General features: G+C 44.4%; 1 protein-coding gene across 1 annotated transcript in view; it reads right to left on the bottom strand.

The window, feature by feature from the left end:
- The window catches only part of NRXN1 (neurexin 1), a 1,285,455-nt gene that overhangs the window by 815,014 nt on the left and 455,738 nt on the right, over positions 1-14,703 (bottom strand).

The raw sequence follows: 14,703 nt of genomic DNA, 5'->3' as shown, positions 1-14,703 counted from the left end.
TCTTGTGTATGCTTTAATTCAGAAGGGAAGTGGCCTTAGTTCATTCTGACTTAATCCTCCCAAGAGGATTCACCTTAACTTTTCTGAATGTCTCTTTGCAGACAAGCCCTAAGTATGACTGAAGGAACTTTCAGTGGCCATGTCTATACTGGGAAAATAGTATCAGGTTAGAATACGTTAACAAACCATTTGACTAATAATTTTTAACACAACTGAGCACGTAGCGTACAAAGAGACAAGCCATGTTCAGAAACACATTAGCTTGGTTAAATGCTAAGATCCTCCCCACAACCAGGTACCAAGCTTTTAAACATGACTTTCCCTGTTCACACTAAAGGCAAAATTATGTTTAACATCATGCTAGTGAAGATATGTTAGGGAACAAGTTTTCTAGAATGCATTTTCCCAGTGTAGACAGTATCTTGGAGAAAAAATATCTTGCACTTCTAAGGTACTATTCATTCACTCTACTAGAAACTATGGTGGGATCTTGGCCTTCTTAAAATCAATGGGACTTGTGACATGGACTTAATTAGAGCCAGAATTTCACGCTATGATTCTCTACTCCCTTTCCCCTTGTAAAGTCATTTACACCTGTTCAAAGTTAGTTCAAAGCAGGTGTAAAACACCTCATTGTCTAAACGAGAGCAGAATTCTAATAAGGTAACGTTTTACATCCACTTTGTACTGGTTGCAATGCAGTGGAAAAACAGGTTCAAAAGCTTTAACAGTGTTTGCCATATCAAGTCAGCCCCTTTTACTTCATTTGTACTCCAAAATTCCTTCAGAGAAGACCCTAACATATCTCAAAGGCTTGATGTATGAGACAGAGGAGAAAAGTAGAATTTCCCTCTCAGGAGAAAAATCTCACTTAAAAAAAAACCTGCGCGGGATTGGACACCATACTTTCTAAAGGAAAAAGTCTGCAGTAACCAAAGGAAATGCTTTCACGGCTATAGAGCTATCACAACAGATGGTTTGGCTACTTCTCACAATACCAGGAAAGGCCAATTGAACCACAGGGGGTAATACAATGCAAATTAAAATTCTCACCACCATCTTCCACTTTGCCATTACATAAACACTGTTGATGATATGATCATCATTTACTATTATTTGGGGGAGGGCAGTGGCTCTCAAAAGAGATCTCACAGAGGCTGCACACCAACTATTCACATTGATGGCCTATCAGCTTCAAAACAAAACAATAATATTTGCACCTATATAGAACCTTCTATCCAGAGTTCTCAAATAACTTTATTAATGTTAATTAACTTAGCTTCACAAGATCTCTGTGGGGCAAGTATCACCTACTTTTGTAGATATCACCTGTAACACAGAGTGATTAAAGGCCAAACAAAGTAAATTAAGCCTAACTTTTAGGCACCTCAAAAATTGCTGGAACTGATAAAACCTCAGTTAGACATCTTGGCTCTCTATACAATAAATAGGGAGAGGTAGGTACCTCCAAATGGGATTCATAAAAGCCAGCATACTAGGAAGATCCTGCCTATGGTAGCCAATGGGAGATGTTGAGGAGAAGGCCTAAGCCGTGCCCTTCTTAGGGTATGTCTGCACTGGCAATGCTCTTACTAATGCAGTCCAATATGCCGTTAGCCTTCTTTGCAGCAAGGGCACACTGTTGACTCATATCCAGCTTCTCATCCACTATAATCCCCAGATCCTTTTCTGAATAATTGCCGCTTAGCCAATCAGTCCCCAGCCTGTAGTGGAGCATGGGATTCTTCTATCCTAAGTGCAGGACTCTGCACTTGTCCTTGTTGAAACTCATCAGATTTCTTTTAGCCCAATCTTCCAATTTGTCTAAGTCACTTTGGACCCTATCCCTACCCTCCAGCGTATTTACCACTTCCCCCAGCTTTGTGTCATCTCCGAACTTGCTGCGGGTGCAAATGCAATCCATCCCATCATCCTGATCATTAATACAGATGTTGAACAAAACTGGCCCCAGGACCAACCCCTGGGTTACCGGCTGCCAACTAGACATTGAGCCGTTGATCACTACCTGTTGGGCCCAACAATCTAGCCTGCTTTCCTTCCACCTTATAGTCCATTCTTCCAAGCCATACTTTTTTAATGTGCTAGCAGGAATACCATGGGAGACTGTATCAAAAGTTTTGCTAAAGTCAAGATATATCACATCCACTGCTTTCCCCATATCCACAGAGCCAGTTATCTCATCATAGAAGGCAGTCAGGTTGGTCAGGCATGGCTTGCTCGTGGTGAATCCATGTTGACTGTTCCTGATCACCTTCCTCTCCTCCAAGTGCTCTCCCTCCCTTCTCCCAGCCTCTGGCTCAATGACTCTTTCATTATTTATTCACACCAGAATAGCTTCAACAGACAGACTAAGGGAGCCCCACATCAGAATATCCTATACTCTTGTGGCTAGGTCACTCCCCTGACTCCCAGTTCCCACCTTCTGTCCAGAGGAGAGGTGGCAGATCTATGGTCAAATCCCTTTTTCCCTTCAGGTGGAGGGGGGAATTGATCTGACAGTCTTCCACATCCCTGCTGAATACGCTAATGTTATAAACAGACAGTCCAGGGTTAATTCCTCTTTTACCTGTAAAGGGTTATAAAGTTCACATAGCCTAGTTGACACCTGAGCACAGGAACCAATGGGGGGACAAGATGTTTTCAAAGAGGGAGGAGGGAAATCAGTCTTTGTCTGTTCACTAAGTTTGTGCTGGAGGGAAGGATCCAGAAATCAGCCATCTAACATTTCTTAAAAGTAGTAAGTATTTAGAGAAGGAATGTATTAGTGTCATAAACAGATAGCTAAGGGTTAATGTCTCTTTCACCTGAAACACCTGACCAGAAAACCAATCAGGAAACCGGATTTTTTCAACTTTGGGTGGAGGGAAGTGGGTGTCTGAGTCTTTTGTCTGTCTGCCTGTTTCCTCTGAGCTTTGGAGAAGTAGTTCTATTTTCTAGTCTTCTGTTTCTAAGTGTAAGGACAAAGAGATCAGATAGTAAGTTCTATGGTTTCTTTTCTTTGGTATTTGCATGAATATAAGTGCTGGAATGCTTTGATTTGTATTCTTTTTGAATAAGGCTGTTTATTCAATATTCTTTTAAGCAATTGACCCTGTGTTGTATCATCTTAATACAGAGAGAACATTTGTATTTTTTCTTTCTTTTTTATATAAAGTTTTCTTTTAAGACCTGTTGGAGTTTTCTTTACTTCAGGGAAATTAAGTCTGTACTCACCAGGGAATTGGTGGGAGGAAGAAATCAAGGGGAGAGCTGTGTGTTGGATTGCTAGCCTGATTTGGCATTTCCTCTGGGTGAAGAGGAAAGTGCTTTTGTTCCAGGATTGGGAACGGAGAGGGGGAATCACTCTGTGTAGTTTCACAGAGCTTGTGTCTGGGTATCTCTCCAGGAGCATCTGGAGGGGGGAAGGGAAAAAGGATTATTTCCCTTTGTTGTGAGACTCAAGGGATTTGGGTCTTGGGTCCCCAGGAAAGGTTTTTCAGTGGGACCAGAGTGCCCCAAAACACTCTAATTTTTTGGGTGGTGGCAGCAGTACCAGGTCCAAGCTGGTAACTAAGCTTGGAGGTTTTCATGCTAACCCCCAAATTTTGGACGCTAAGGTCCAGAATCTGGGAATAAGGTTATAACAATTAGATTTTTTTTTTGTGACTTCATTTTGCATAAGAGGGAGAATCAAACTGGGTTTCTTTTGTGTAACTTTAAGTTTTGTCCAGAGGGACATCCTCTGTGTTTTGAATGTGTTGTCTGTGAGAGTAACTTGCACGCTAATCTCACAGTGTTATTCCTTTCACCCTTTTTCTTTAATTAAAAGTCTTCTTTTAAAGAACCTGATTGATTTTTCCTTGTTTTAAGATCCAAGGGTTTTTTGGATCTGGGCTCACCAGGAGTTGGTGGGTCGAATCAGTCTCAATCCTGCTAGGAAAAGGGGGATAAAGACTGCGGAAATATTTGGAGGGAAGACAGAGTTTCCAAATAACTCTACCATAAACGTTTGTTTAAACTATTTGGTGGTGGCAGCTTAGGGGTTATCTCATGCAGGTCCCCACATCTGTACCCTAAAGTTCAGAGTGGGGGTGACACCTTGACAGCTAATATTATACTGGGATAAAAATTATGAGGGAGATCCTCATACAGCTTGCCTCCCTTGGTGGGAGGGGCATTTTATGTGATTTCACCTATTGGGCCTGATCCAGTAGGTGAGCATGGAGCTCACTTATTGGATCGGAGCCCACAGACAAGTTAGGTGGAGGAATGCCAAGCTTTCCCCCATTTGTACATCTCTCTGATGCTTAAGCATCATGCTGCCTGGTGTGGGGCTGCACTGTACACACATACAGATACAAGTGTGGGAATTTACACTGCAAAAATGTAGGCACCAAGCGAGTTTATGCTCCTATGGTGTTCAGAAGTTGCTGGATGGCCTGTGTGAATCCCAATGGGACCTGATTCTGGGATTTAGGCACTGGGAGTGGCAGTTAGGCATCTAAGTCCCTTCGTAAATCTAGCCCTTAGTCTTTCTGTGCATCAGTTTCCCATCGGTACTACTTGTCTACCAAACATTGGTGTCAAGAGGATAACTACATTCCAGATTGCGAGGTGTGCAGATACTACAGTAATAGCAACTATAAAAGATAGGTAGGTTTGGCTCATTTCCTATTCCAGCGTGGGTGATACAGTCCCACTGTCTCACTGTATAGATCAAGGAAGAAGCAAAGTTTTGTTATGTATTGGTCACTGTCTGCAGAAATAAGGAGGTGAACCAAATCCCATGTGATGATGGACAAGTCCTACAAGGACATGAGTATCCATCTGAAGCTCACGCATATTTCTGGTTATTGAGCACACAGCAGAATCCTCTTCAAGGCTAATTTTGCCTTCATGCAGTGCCTCTCTCAAACATGGAGTCAGATCTACATAGTATGAACTTCCAAACTGGGCATAATTTCATTTCAGACAGATACTATTTGATTGCATTTGTCACACTGGTTGCTTCCTATGCCAGGCATTCACTGGCCTAGAAGGGCAGCAGAAATGCATCATGAAATGGGTGGTTTTGGTAACAAAAAAAATGAGCAGAGCTATAAAGCCCAGAGTTAATACATCCATAGAGGAAGCCCAAATCATGGGCAAGGGCTGATGGTCAGGACGAATGGGAATGATCACCTGACAAGGAGAGCCTTATCACAACTGGACCTGCCATCATCTCTATGGATGCAGACTATGTGCCGAGAACATCAGCCTGAGAGAACTGGGACCAGCAACATTTTTGTTTCTCTTCAGATTCCAGGGAATCTCCTGGGTAAGGTGTATGGGACCAGATACAATCAGGGCAGATTTCACAAAGACTACCTGTCTCTTATGTATACATCTGTTCACATGTTTCATAAAGTTTTGCTTATAGTGCTCAGACTGGGAGATAAATTGAGCCCATGAACAGAAGTGGATATAAGATGAACATATTCTTTTACTATATATTTTACATGATTATCAGAAGTTTCCATTTATTACTTTGCAGTACTAAGTTTCTACATCATTCACCTTTTCCATTAATTTTATTTATTTATTTATTTACGTGCATTGAAACATTCACCTAGGTGGATTTCACCTATGACAAAATATATTTAAGTCAAAACAGCTACTAACATCTGAACACATTTTGGCCACAATGAACTTTACGGGTCTAATATCTAACACAGCCTCTCTTTCAACCTCACTTTTGAGCTCAATTTTCTCTTCAGTTATACAACTGCAACTCGTACTAGTTGAACAAGTGAAATTACTTCAGTGGGAGTTGTACTCATGTCATCCAGTGGAAGACACATTTTGCCTTCAGATACGCCTAGAGTTTCAATGTGGAGAAACAGAAGGAAAAATTTGTCCTTTTGTACCTCTTTGACTAATACCTCTAATCTCTGGCATAGCCCAGAGTACAGCAAGTAAGAAGAGCACATACTAAGTCTGCCCACACCCAGCGTAGTGTGTCAGTAACAGGTGATAAGAAGAGACTTGTTACATCACACAGTAAGATATCCAGAATTTGCTGTACTGGTTTTCAGGGCTTAAAAACATCTGATTCAAATCACAATCCTGGAGGCAGAGTACAACATTACACTGGTAGCAGTGTGTATTGGAGCCCTCACATGTTTCAGTCAGCGGGGTGAGGCTGGGAGAATATGGCTCACTCTGCACAAAGAAATTTAAAATACTGTGTTCGCTGAGACTTTATTGCATTAGGAAGTAGATTTTATGAATGCTACAGATCCCATTTAACAAATATTTTAAAAAGGACTAATGTTCAAACAAATTTGTTTGGTACAGATTTATGGAAGTCTGTGCTTAGGACAGAGCCCTAGTAAGAAATCACTACAAATATTTTTTAAGAGAGAAGTTCCCCATACAACAACTTGCGTTATACATATACCATATGATTAATGCCTTAAAAACACAAAATATTTGATAAGATGTAAACTTGCAAGGCATTCAGTATAGTATGGGTGCACCTTATTCACTGCAAACTACTTCTATCAAATGGTATAATATATTTTACACATACACAGGCACACACACACACACACAGAGGCGTGCAGAAAAATGTAAGGGTATTCATTTGAACTTGTAATGCTGAAAAAATCTTTATAATATAATACTGTAAACAGATCCACAGTTTACACAGATTTGAAAAAGCTTTTAATAAGGTTAACATTTTTTGTGTCTTGACCTTCTTTACATATACAAGACTAAATTTTAATTTAATGGCATTTTCCTTGAGGAAGAAAATAAAAAGCCAAATCAGCAACTCTACACCTCGGTATTGGAAAAAGCAGCTTGAATTGTTATTGGAAAGATCAAATCAGTGCAGCCATGACTGACAAACATCTGTTTAATGTGTCCCATTGGATGACCTTTCAGTAAAACCACTGAAGGCAATTCTCTGAATTCTTATTCTTCTGTAGCTTCTTCCTCAATCAATACCACAATGGATTATGCACTCAACAAAATTCAATTTTGGTTTTTGAATTTGTTCCCATTCCTTGAGTTTTCTATAATGAGTTTGCAGCACCTCCGGGTAAAGACATGAACGATCAGACATTAACAATAGTTGGGCATAATGATCTTTGTTCAACAGCACTAATACATACAGTTTTACACGAATATCATGATTCCTCCCTCCATGTAACAATACATACCATGTTGCCCTTTGTATGTGTTCTGAAGCAAAAGCAACTAATGTGGGGCTGCGTTTGGTTTTTTGGTAGTTGCTTTTTTTTAAAGTTTGTTTTATTGGATGGAAGCGTACTACTGATCAATTAATCTCATATACCATTGTGAGTTAGAAATCTCAAACATTTCCACTACAGGTAATATGAGATGAGAGTCGCACAGATGACAGAACTGAAATTAAGTTTTGGAGGCAGAACTCTTTCAAGTCCCAGTACTTCAGCTCTTGACATTTTTCTCCGTGCTGGCCTAGCAAATATAACAAAAACTAAACTAAAATAATCTCAGAAGTCAATACACAAAGACAGACACTATCTCTCAACAAGCTCTTGTATATTAGAGAGCTAGGGAACCCACTTTTTATCCCACCATACCTTAAAAATACAACAAAATAGAAATCCTCAACGACTGGGCTGAGTTACCTGTTGAGCTATCAGGTGCCTAATCTAGCAGTGACATTTAGTACAGTAAGGTCAGATCAAGTTTTGCATCTTTTGTCATCACAACTAATTTCAGCATCAACATGCAATAACATTGCATTGTGAGCCAGTGATGAATATGTATTATATGGAGGATGAAGCAGTGTCAGTGTCTTAACATCCATCATCTAATTTTCCTGAATGTGGGGGAAATGCAAGACACAATACAATGGTGTAAAGTCAATTTCCCAGATCCTTCCTTGGGGCACCCAAATGTTCCTGGTCACTGGGCTTAGTGTTCCAGTTATAAGGTTATAAACCTAGAATATAACTCTACTCATAGTGCCAAATTTACAAGTAAATACTGTGACTATTTTATGTTCATGTGTGAAGCAAAAAGTGTGTGTCAGCATCAGTTAGGCTTAATTACAAAATAAATGGCATATTTTTGGAAACAGTTGCTACAAGAGTAATGATGTGACAGCTGCTAAATGGCATTACAGTTGCAGACCTTCACACCTTTAACTAAAACAAGAACAAATCTTATGTGTTCCTCTCATGGATTAAAGTTGAAGTCTTTCTGTTTTTGTTAGTAACCACAGCAGGATGGACTTCTGGCCACTAGCCTAGCAAATTGTACCCTTTGTAACAGTGAGAGCTGCTATGCCTGTTTACACTGCTGCACTCTCCACAGGGGTTTTAACAGAATCATAGAATCATAGAATATCAGGGTTGAAAGGGACTCAGGAGGTCATCTAGTCCAATCCCCTGCTCAAAGCAGGACCGATCCCCAACTAAATCATCCCAGCCAGGGCTTTGTCAAGTCTGACCGTAAAAACCTTGAAGGAAGGAGATTCCACCACCTTCCTAGGTAACCCATTCCATTACTAATTAGGGTAGATTTCGTTTGAAGGCAGCACTAAACAATATCTCTGCCAATGAAGCTTTTTGCTGAAAGGGGCTCTGTAAACTGCTTTATGCTAGTTGATGACCTAAATAAGGCAGGACTGAACCTGACCCAGTAGCTGATTTATGTTGGCTTTCATTGATGTAATAGGAATGTTCTGATACATACATTTCAGGAAAATAATGAAGTATGCGACAGCAAAAATTGTTTGCAAATCTAACTAACCCTGCTATTTCATGTTTCCTAAAGCATGGACCAGAATAGGATTCCATATTTGTTAACAGATAATTAAACAATTTCCTTGATGTGTGAAATACATTTCTTTTTCATAAAAATTGAATAAATAAATGGATGTTGTTTCTCTTAAACATGTAGTAGGTAATAGAATCATAGAATATTAGAGTTGGAAGAGACCTCAGGAGGTCATCTAGTCCAATCCCCTGCTCAAAGACTGACCTTACAAGGAAAATGTTGTTTATAGAAAATAAATACTAAAACAAAGTGGGGAAAAATGAACAAAAATTATGCACTATTAAAATTAAAGATATAATAAAGGCCTTGGCTACACTTGGAGGTCCGCAGCGCTGGGAGTTACAGCTGTCTTCGTACAGCTGTGTAGGGAAAGCGCTGGAGTGTGGCCACACTCACAGCTACCAGCGCTGCAGTGTGGCCACATTTGCAGCATTTGCAGTGCTGTTGGGAGTGGTGCATTATGGGCAGCTATCCCACAGAGCACCTCATCCCATTTTGGCGCCGTGGGTTGTGGGAAGGTGACGGAAGGGTGCGGGTCATTCTGCTTTCTGTCCCAACGCCCCATAATGCATCGCTTTACATCCCAGCAGTCCCTGTTTTTCCGTTCATGTTTGGTGCCATTGCGACTCTCCCAACGGTTTCTGTGCAGCGCGATTTCTGTGGGAAGTGGAGCCCGAACTGCTGAGGAATATGCTGACGAGTCTCGCCAGCACATCACGTTTGGCAGTTGAGCTATTCCTTAAGCTCCAAAGTGATGAGGAGTCCGAGGATGATTGCGAGTCGCCTGACACATATGACATGACATTGCTTGTGGCTTTCACGGAAATGCTCAGCACCGTGGAATGCCGCTTTTGGGCTCAGGAAACAAGCACTGAGTGGTGGGATCACATCGTCATGGAAGTCTGGGATGATGAGCAGTGGCTGCAGAACTTTCGGATGAGAAAAGCCACTTTCATGGGACTGTGTGCTGAGCTCGCCCCCACCCTGCGGCGTAAGTACAAGAGATTGAGAGCTGCCCTGCCAATGGAGAAGTGGGTGGCTATTGCAATCTGGAAGATGGCAACTCCAGACAGCTACCGATCGGTCGGGAACCAGTTTGGAGTGGGAAAGTTGACCGTTGGAGTCGTTTTGATGCAAGTTTGCAGGGCCATTAATTGCATCCTGCTAAGAAAAACTGTGACTCTGGGGAACATGCAGGACATTGTGGATGGCTTTGCACAAATGGGTTTTCCTAACTGTGGAGGGGCGACAGATGGGATGCATATTCCTATTCTGGCACCACCCCACCTAGCATCCGAGTACGTTAATCGGAAGGGGTACTTCTCTAAGGTTCTCCAGGCGCTTGTGGATCACCGTGGGCATTTCATTGATATTAACACAGGCTGGCCTGGAAAGGTGCATGATGCACGCATCTTTCGGAACACTGGCCTATTCAGGAAGATGCAGACAGGGACTTTTTTCCCAGACCAGAAGATCACAGTAGGGGACGTTGAAATGCCCATTGTGATCCTTGGAGACCCCACTTACCCATTAATGCCTTGGCTCATGAAACCATATACAGGGAAGCTTGACAGGAGCAAGGACCGGTTCAACTACAGGCTGAGCCGGTGCCGAATGACTGTGGAGTGTGCTTTTGGCCGTTTAAAAGGGCGCTGGTGATCTCTGTATGGGAAGCTAGACTTGGGGGAAAGCAGCATCCCTGCGGTTATATCCGCGTGCTGTACCCTCCATAATACTTGTGAAGGGAAGAGTGAAACATTCAGTCAGGCATGGACCTCTGAGGTTCAATGCCTGGAGGCTGAATTTGCACAGCCAGAGAGCAGGGCTACTAGAGAGGCCCAGCACAGGGCTTCAAGGATCAGGGATGCCTTGAGGGAGGAATTTGAGGCTGAAAACCAACAGTAATGTTTGGTGCTTTGCACGGGAGTGAAGTGCAGTGGTTACAATGTTAGCAAGAATCTGTTTTTCCTAAGCTGATTTGCAGTGCCTGTTTCTTTCCTGGGCTAAGGCATCTTCGACTTTCTGCAATAATAAAGACTGTTTTCAAAGCCAAGAATTCATTTATTGAAAAGAAAATAACTTTATTGACAGACACACAACATTTTGGGAACCTAAAAGGGCAGGGGGGTGCGGTGGGGAACTGTACAGTCACAGGTTTGAATATGTCCTGTCTGGAGTACTGTGCAATGACTGCTGCACTTCAGGATGCCTATACTGCATGGTGATGGCGGTTGAGTGCAGAGGGTAAGGGTCGTAGTTCTCAGGGCTGGTTGGTGAACGTACAGGTGTTGGAGGCAGCTGGTGGAGGTAAGAACCTGGATGCTGGGGAAGGAGGTTTGGAATTGACATTGAGGCACAAGGGAAAGAGCTTTGGGATGGGGGAGGCGGTGTGGTAGTGCTCTGCCTGCATGGCTACGAGCGCCTGGATAGAGTCCGCGTGGCGAGCCAGGATGCTTATCAGCTGCTTTGTGCTTTTCTTCCTGGCCGCTGCGTTTCTCTGGTGGATCCTGCAGTTTTTTATTCTCTCTGGCAGAGTGATCTATAACTGTTTGCAGCAGGTCGTCTTTGTTTTTTCGCGGCTTCTTCCACAGGTTTTGGAGTCTTTGAGCTGCTGTTAACACGGGCAGTTGAGAACTCAAGGTCGCTTGTGGAAAGGAAAAAAAGGCAACAGTTAACAGAGGCAGCATTGTTTATATCTCAGACAGTTATTCCCACACAGTGAAGGAGTTTGCAGTCTTCACTTTAGCATAATTTTCCCATACCAAAGAGAGCGCACATAACCCACAAGAGCCCCGAAATGGTGAGTAAGGGGGACTGATTGCTTCAGGGCTGTGCTGGAGTTTCTGTGCATTGGGGAAAGCAAACAGCTGCAGGGGGCACCTACACTGAACACTCTCCCAACATTTTCCACAGGAGTTAATCCTGGAAGCTATCTCGCTGCTGCGGGTCACCTGGGAAGAGCGGGAGGGTCTTCTACAGCAACGCGGATTCTGCTCTGGCCCCTGTGCAGCTTGCCTGTGTGCAGCAATGATCCCCCCACCCCTCGCGGCACAGTGGCACGGACGCATTAGCCTGACTGGGACAAGGACCACAGTAGCTCTCCCTATAAACTTGCCAAGCGCATTGCCCACACTCTAGCTGAAACTTTTGAAGAGATTACCGAGGCCAATTACCGCGACGTGATAGACCACATCAGTAGGCTATTCCACATCTAGGTATGCATGCATGCATGCAGCCCTAACCCTCCCTCCTCTCCCGAAACATTTCCATCCTGAAAAAAAAAGCCACTTACCAGGAACCCGCTCCTCTGCTTGTCCTTCACCAAGTACCGGCTGCTGCGACTGGCTACCTTCCTCCTGGCTTGAGAAGAGCTCCTGGCTGCATGCCTCCTGGGACTCCGGATGTCTCCCCCCACCCCAGTAGTCTCATTTTTGGTTTCCTCCTCCCCCTCCTCCTCCTCTGCCTCCACCTGCCCCCCCGCTCTGATGTGTCCACTGTGGTCCTTGGACTGGCGGTGGGGTCACCCCCAAGTATCGCGTCCTGCTCTTTGTAAAAACGGCAGGTCGTGGGGGCAGCACCAGAGCGGCGATTTCCCTCACGGGCTTTGCAATAGGCACTCCGCAGCTCCTTCACTTTAATCCTGCACTGCACCACGTCCCAGTCATGGCCCCTTTCCAGCATGGCCCTTGATATCTGCCTATCGATATCGTAATTCCTATGGCTGGAGCACAGCTGCGACTGCACAGCTTCCTCCCCCCAAACACCGATGAGGTTCATCAACTCACCATTGCTCCATGCTGGGGCTTGTTTGGGGCATGGAGGCATGGTCACCTGGAAAGATTCACTGATTGCACTCCACACCTGGCTGAGCAAACAGGAAGGGGATTTTTTAAATTCCCAGGGCATTTAAAGGGCGGGTCACCTGAGGCCAGGGCAGTAGAGTTTGAACTGATGAGCAGAGTGGCTGAGCAGGCATTCTGGGATACCTCCGAATACCTCTGGAGGCCAATAACAGCTCTTTTGGTGGCCACACTGGCGGAGCAGCGCTGCAGTCGTTATTCCCCAGGCAGAGGTGGAGTACATGCAGCGCTGTAGCCAGGGAGATACAGCGCTGTATGTGCCTTGCAAGTGTGGACGGTGAGTAAGTTGCAGCGCTGTAAAGCCACCAACAGCGCTGCAACTCTCCAGTGTAGCCAAGGCCAAAGGCTCTGCAGAAAGAGGGAGAAAAAATATGAACCTTAACACAGCCCTGAAACTTCCAAATAGCAACAGGGGCATGAGGGAGATGCTTTCTGACAGACACTCCTCTCTTTGACAAGATGACAGATTTGTTGGCTGGGGACCAACATTTCAAAGGAGTGAACTATCTACTTTCCTTTCTTAAACAACAACATCAACAACAAAAGGCTTATTAAATTGTCTGCTGTGCCTCAGAGAGCAACCACCTCAGGAGTATAACTAAACCAAACCCTTAGTGAGAGGCATAAGGGAACTATTACGGGTTTTATGTTGCTGTATATAAATGTATTTAATTGTAAAAAACAACAACAAAAACAGGGGCTTACACCCATAGTATGACTACTGGCACACTGACTTGGATTGCGTTACTACTTGTAAGCAGGGTAATGGTCCCGCTATTGTGGGGAACTTTCCTGGCTTATGCACTACCCTGGTGAAATGGGCTAGGGAAAGGATCTGAGTCCTTGCTCCCACTTCCTTTACCCAGGAGCCTGCCTGATTTCAAGGGTTCCCCTTCCACTCTCCTGTGTGGCAGAGTCCTCATAAGCCCAACAAGGTTGGGCCCAGGATTCCTGGGGTGCTTGACCACCAACCTTGTCGTGGTCACTTAAGGCAGTGTCTAAGGTGTCCCCACTCTGAGTGTTCTCTCTGCACTGGATGTTTCCCTGACCCAATGATCATTACATACAGTTCAAAGGAAATACAATCTATTAAACAGTAATCAAATTTAAAAATAAGGGAAAAAATGGGAAAGGTTAAAGGAAAACACATAACCCCGCTCTGCAGCATGGGGACATCACAACCAGCGTCTCTGGAATGTAAGGGAAGTTCAGGCTGTTCCTCACAAGTCCCAGGCCTCCTTTTCAGGCTCTGGCAGTGCTGCATGGATGCTGCAGATCAGACACTTGCTCTGGGGCTGGCCACACGCCCTCAGGCTCTAGGACCCTCCTTCCCAGTGTCGCCCCCACTCCATCGGGATTATGATCCTCCTCCAAGTCTGGCCTAAAAGTCGTCTTGGCTGGAGATGTCTCCCTGCGCTGGGCCTGCTGCTCAGGGTCCCCCCTCACGCTCCCCAACTGCTCACTGCACCTGGCTCTGGATTGCTCCATCTCCACCCTGCCTCAGCTCCACTTTGTCTCAGCACTGGTGCTGCTCTGCCTCCAGCTTCCTGGACTGCTTCTCTGGCCCCTGTGGCTCTGGCTGCTGCAGCTCTCCTCCCAGCACAGGTCTGTGGGCTGCTTCTGTAACTCTGCTCCCCAGCTCAACTTGGGCCCCTGCTTTCCCCTTAGCTGAGTCCCACTCTGTCTGACCCAGGCAATTTCAGCTCACACGGTGGATGGGACCCCCGGTCTCCTGACTCCCTGATTAGCCTGCCTGACCTGTCAATCAGGCTGACCTGGAGCACTGGCCACTCCCTATTGTTCCTGGGGACTGTCTGTCTTAGGGTCCTGATTTCCCATCGACCCTTCCCTTTTCTTTTTGATACTGGTAGCTAGCCAACCAAAACATGCCACAGAGTTTTAATAAGGGTCAACAGTTCTTTACATACTGAGTTACACTGGTATGAAATCTTAATCAGGCCCACAGGTTCTGCTTCACTGGTTTCATTTGCAATTCACTGTTTTATCAATTAAGGGCTGGCTGAAAGAG

This window comes from Gopherus evgoodei, chromosome 3 (genome assembly GCF_007399415.2).
Source record: "Gopherus evgoodei ecotype Sinaloan lineage chromosome 3, rGopEvg1_v1.p, whole genome shotgun sequence".
In the NCBI taxonomy this organism is placed as follows: Eukaryota; Metazoa; Chordata; order Testudines; family Testudinidae; genus Gopherus; species Gopherus evgoodei.
This window is presented reverse-complemented; position numbering and strand designations above follow the sequence as displayed.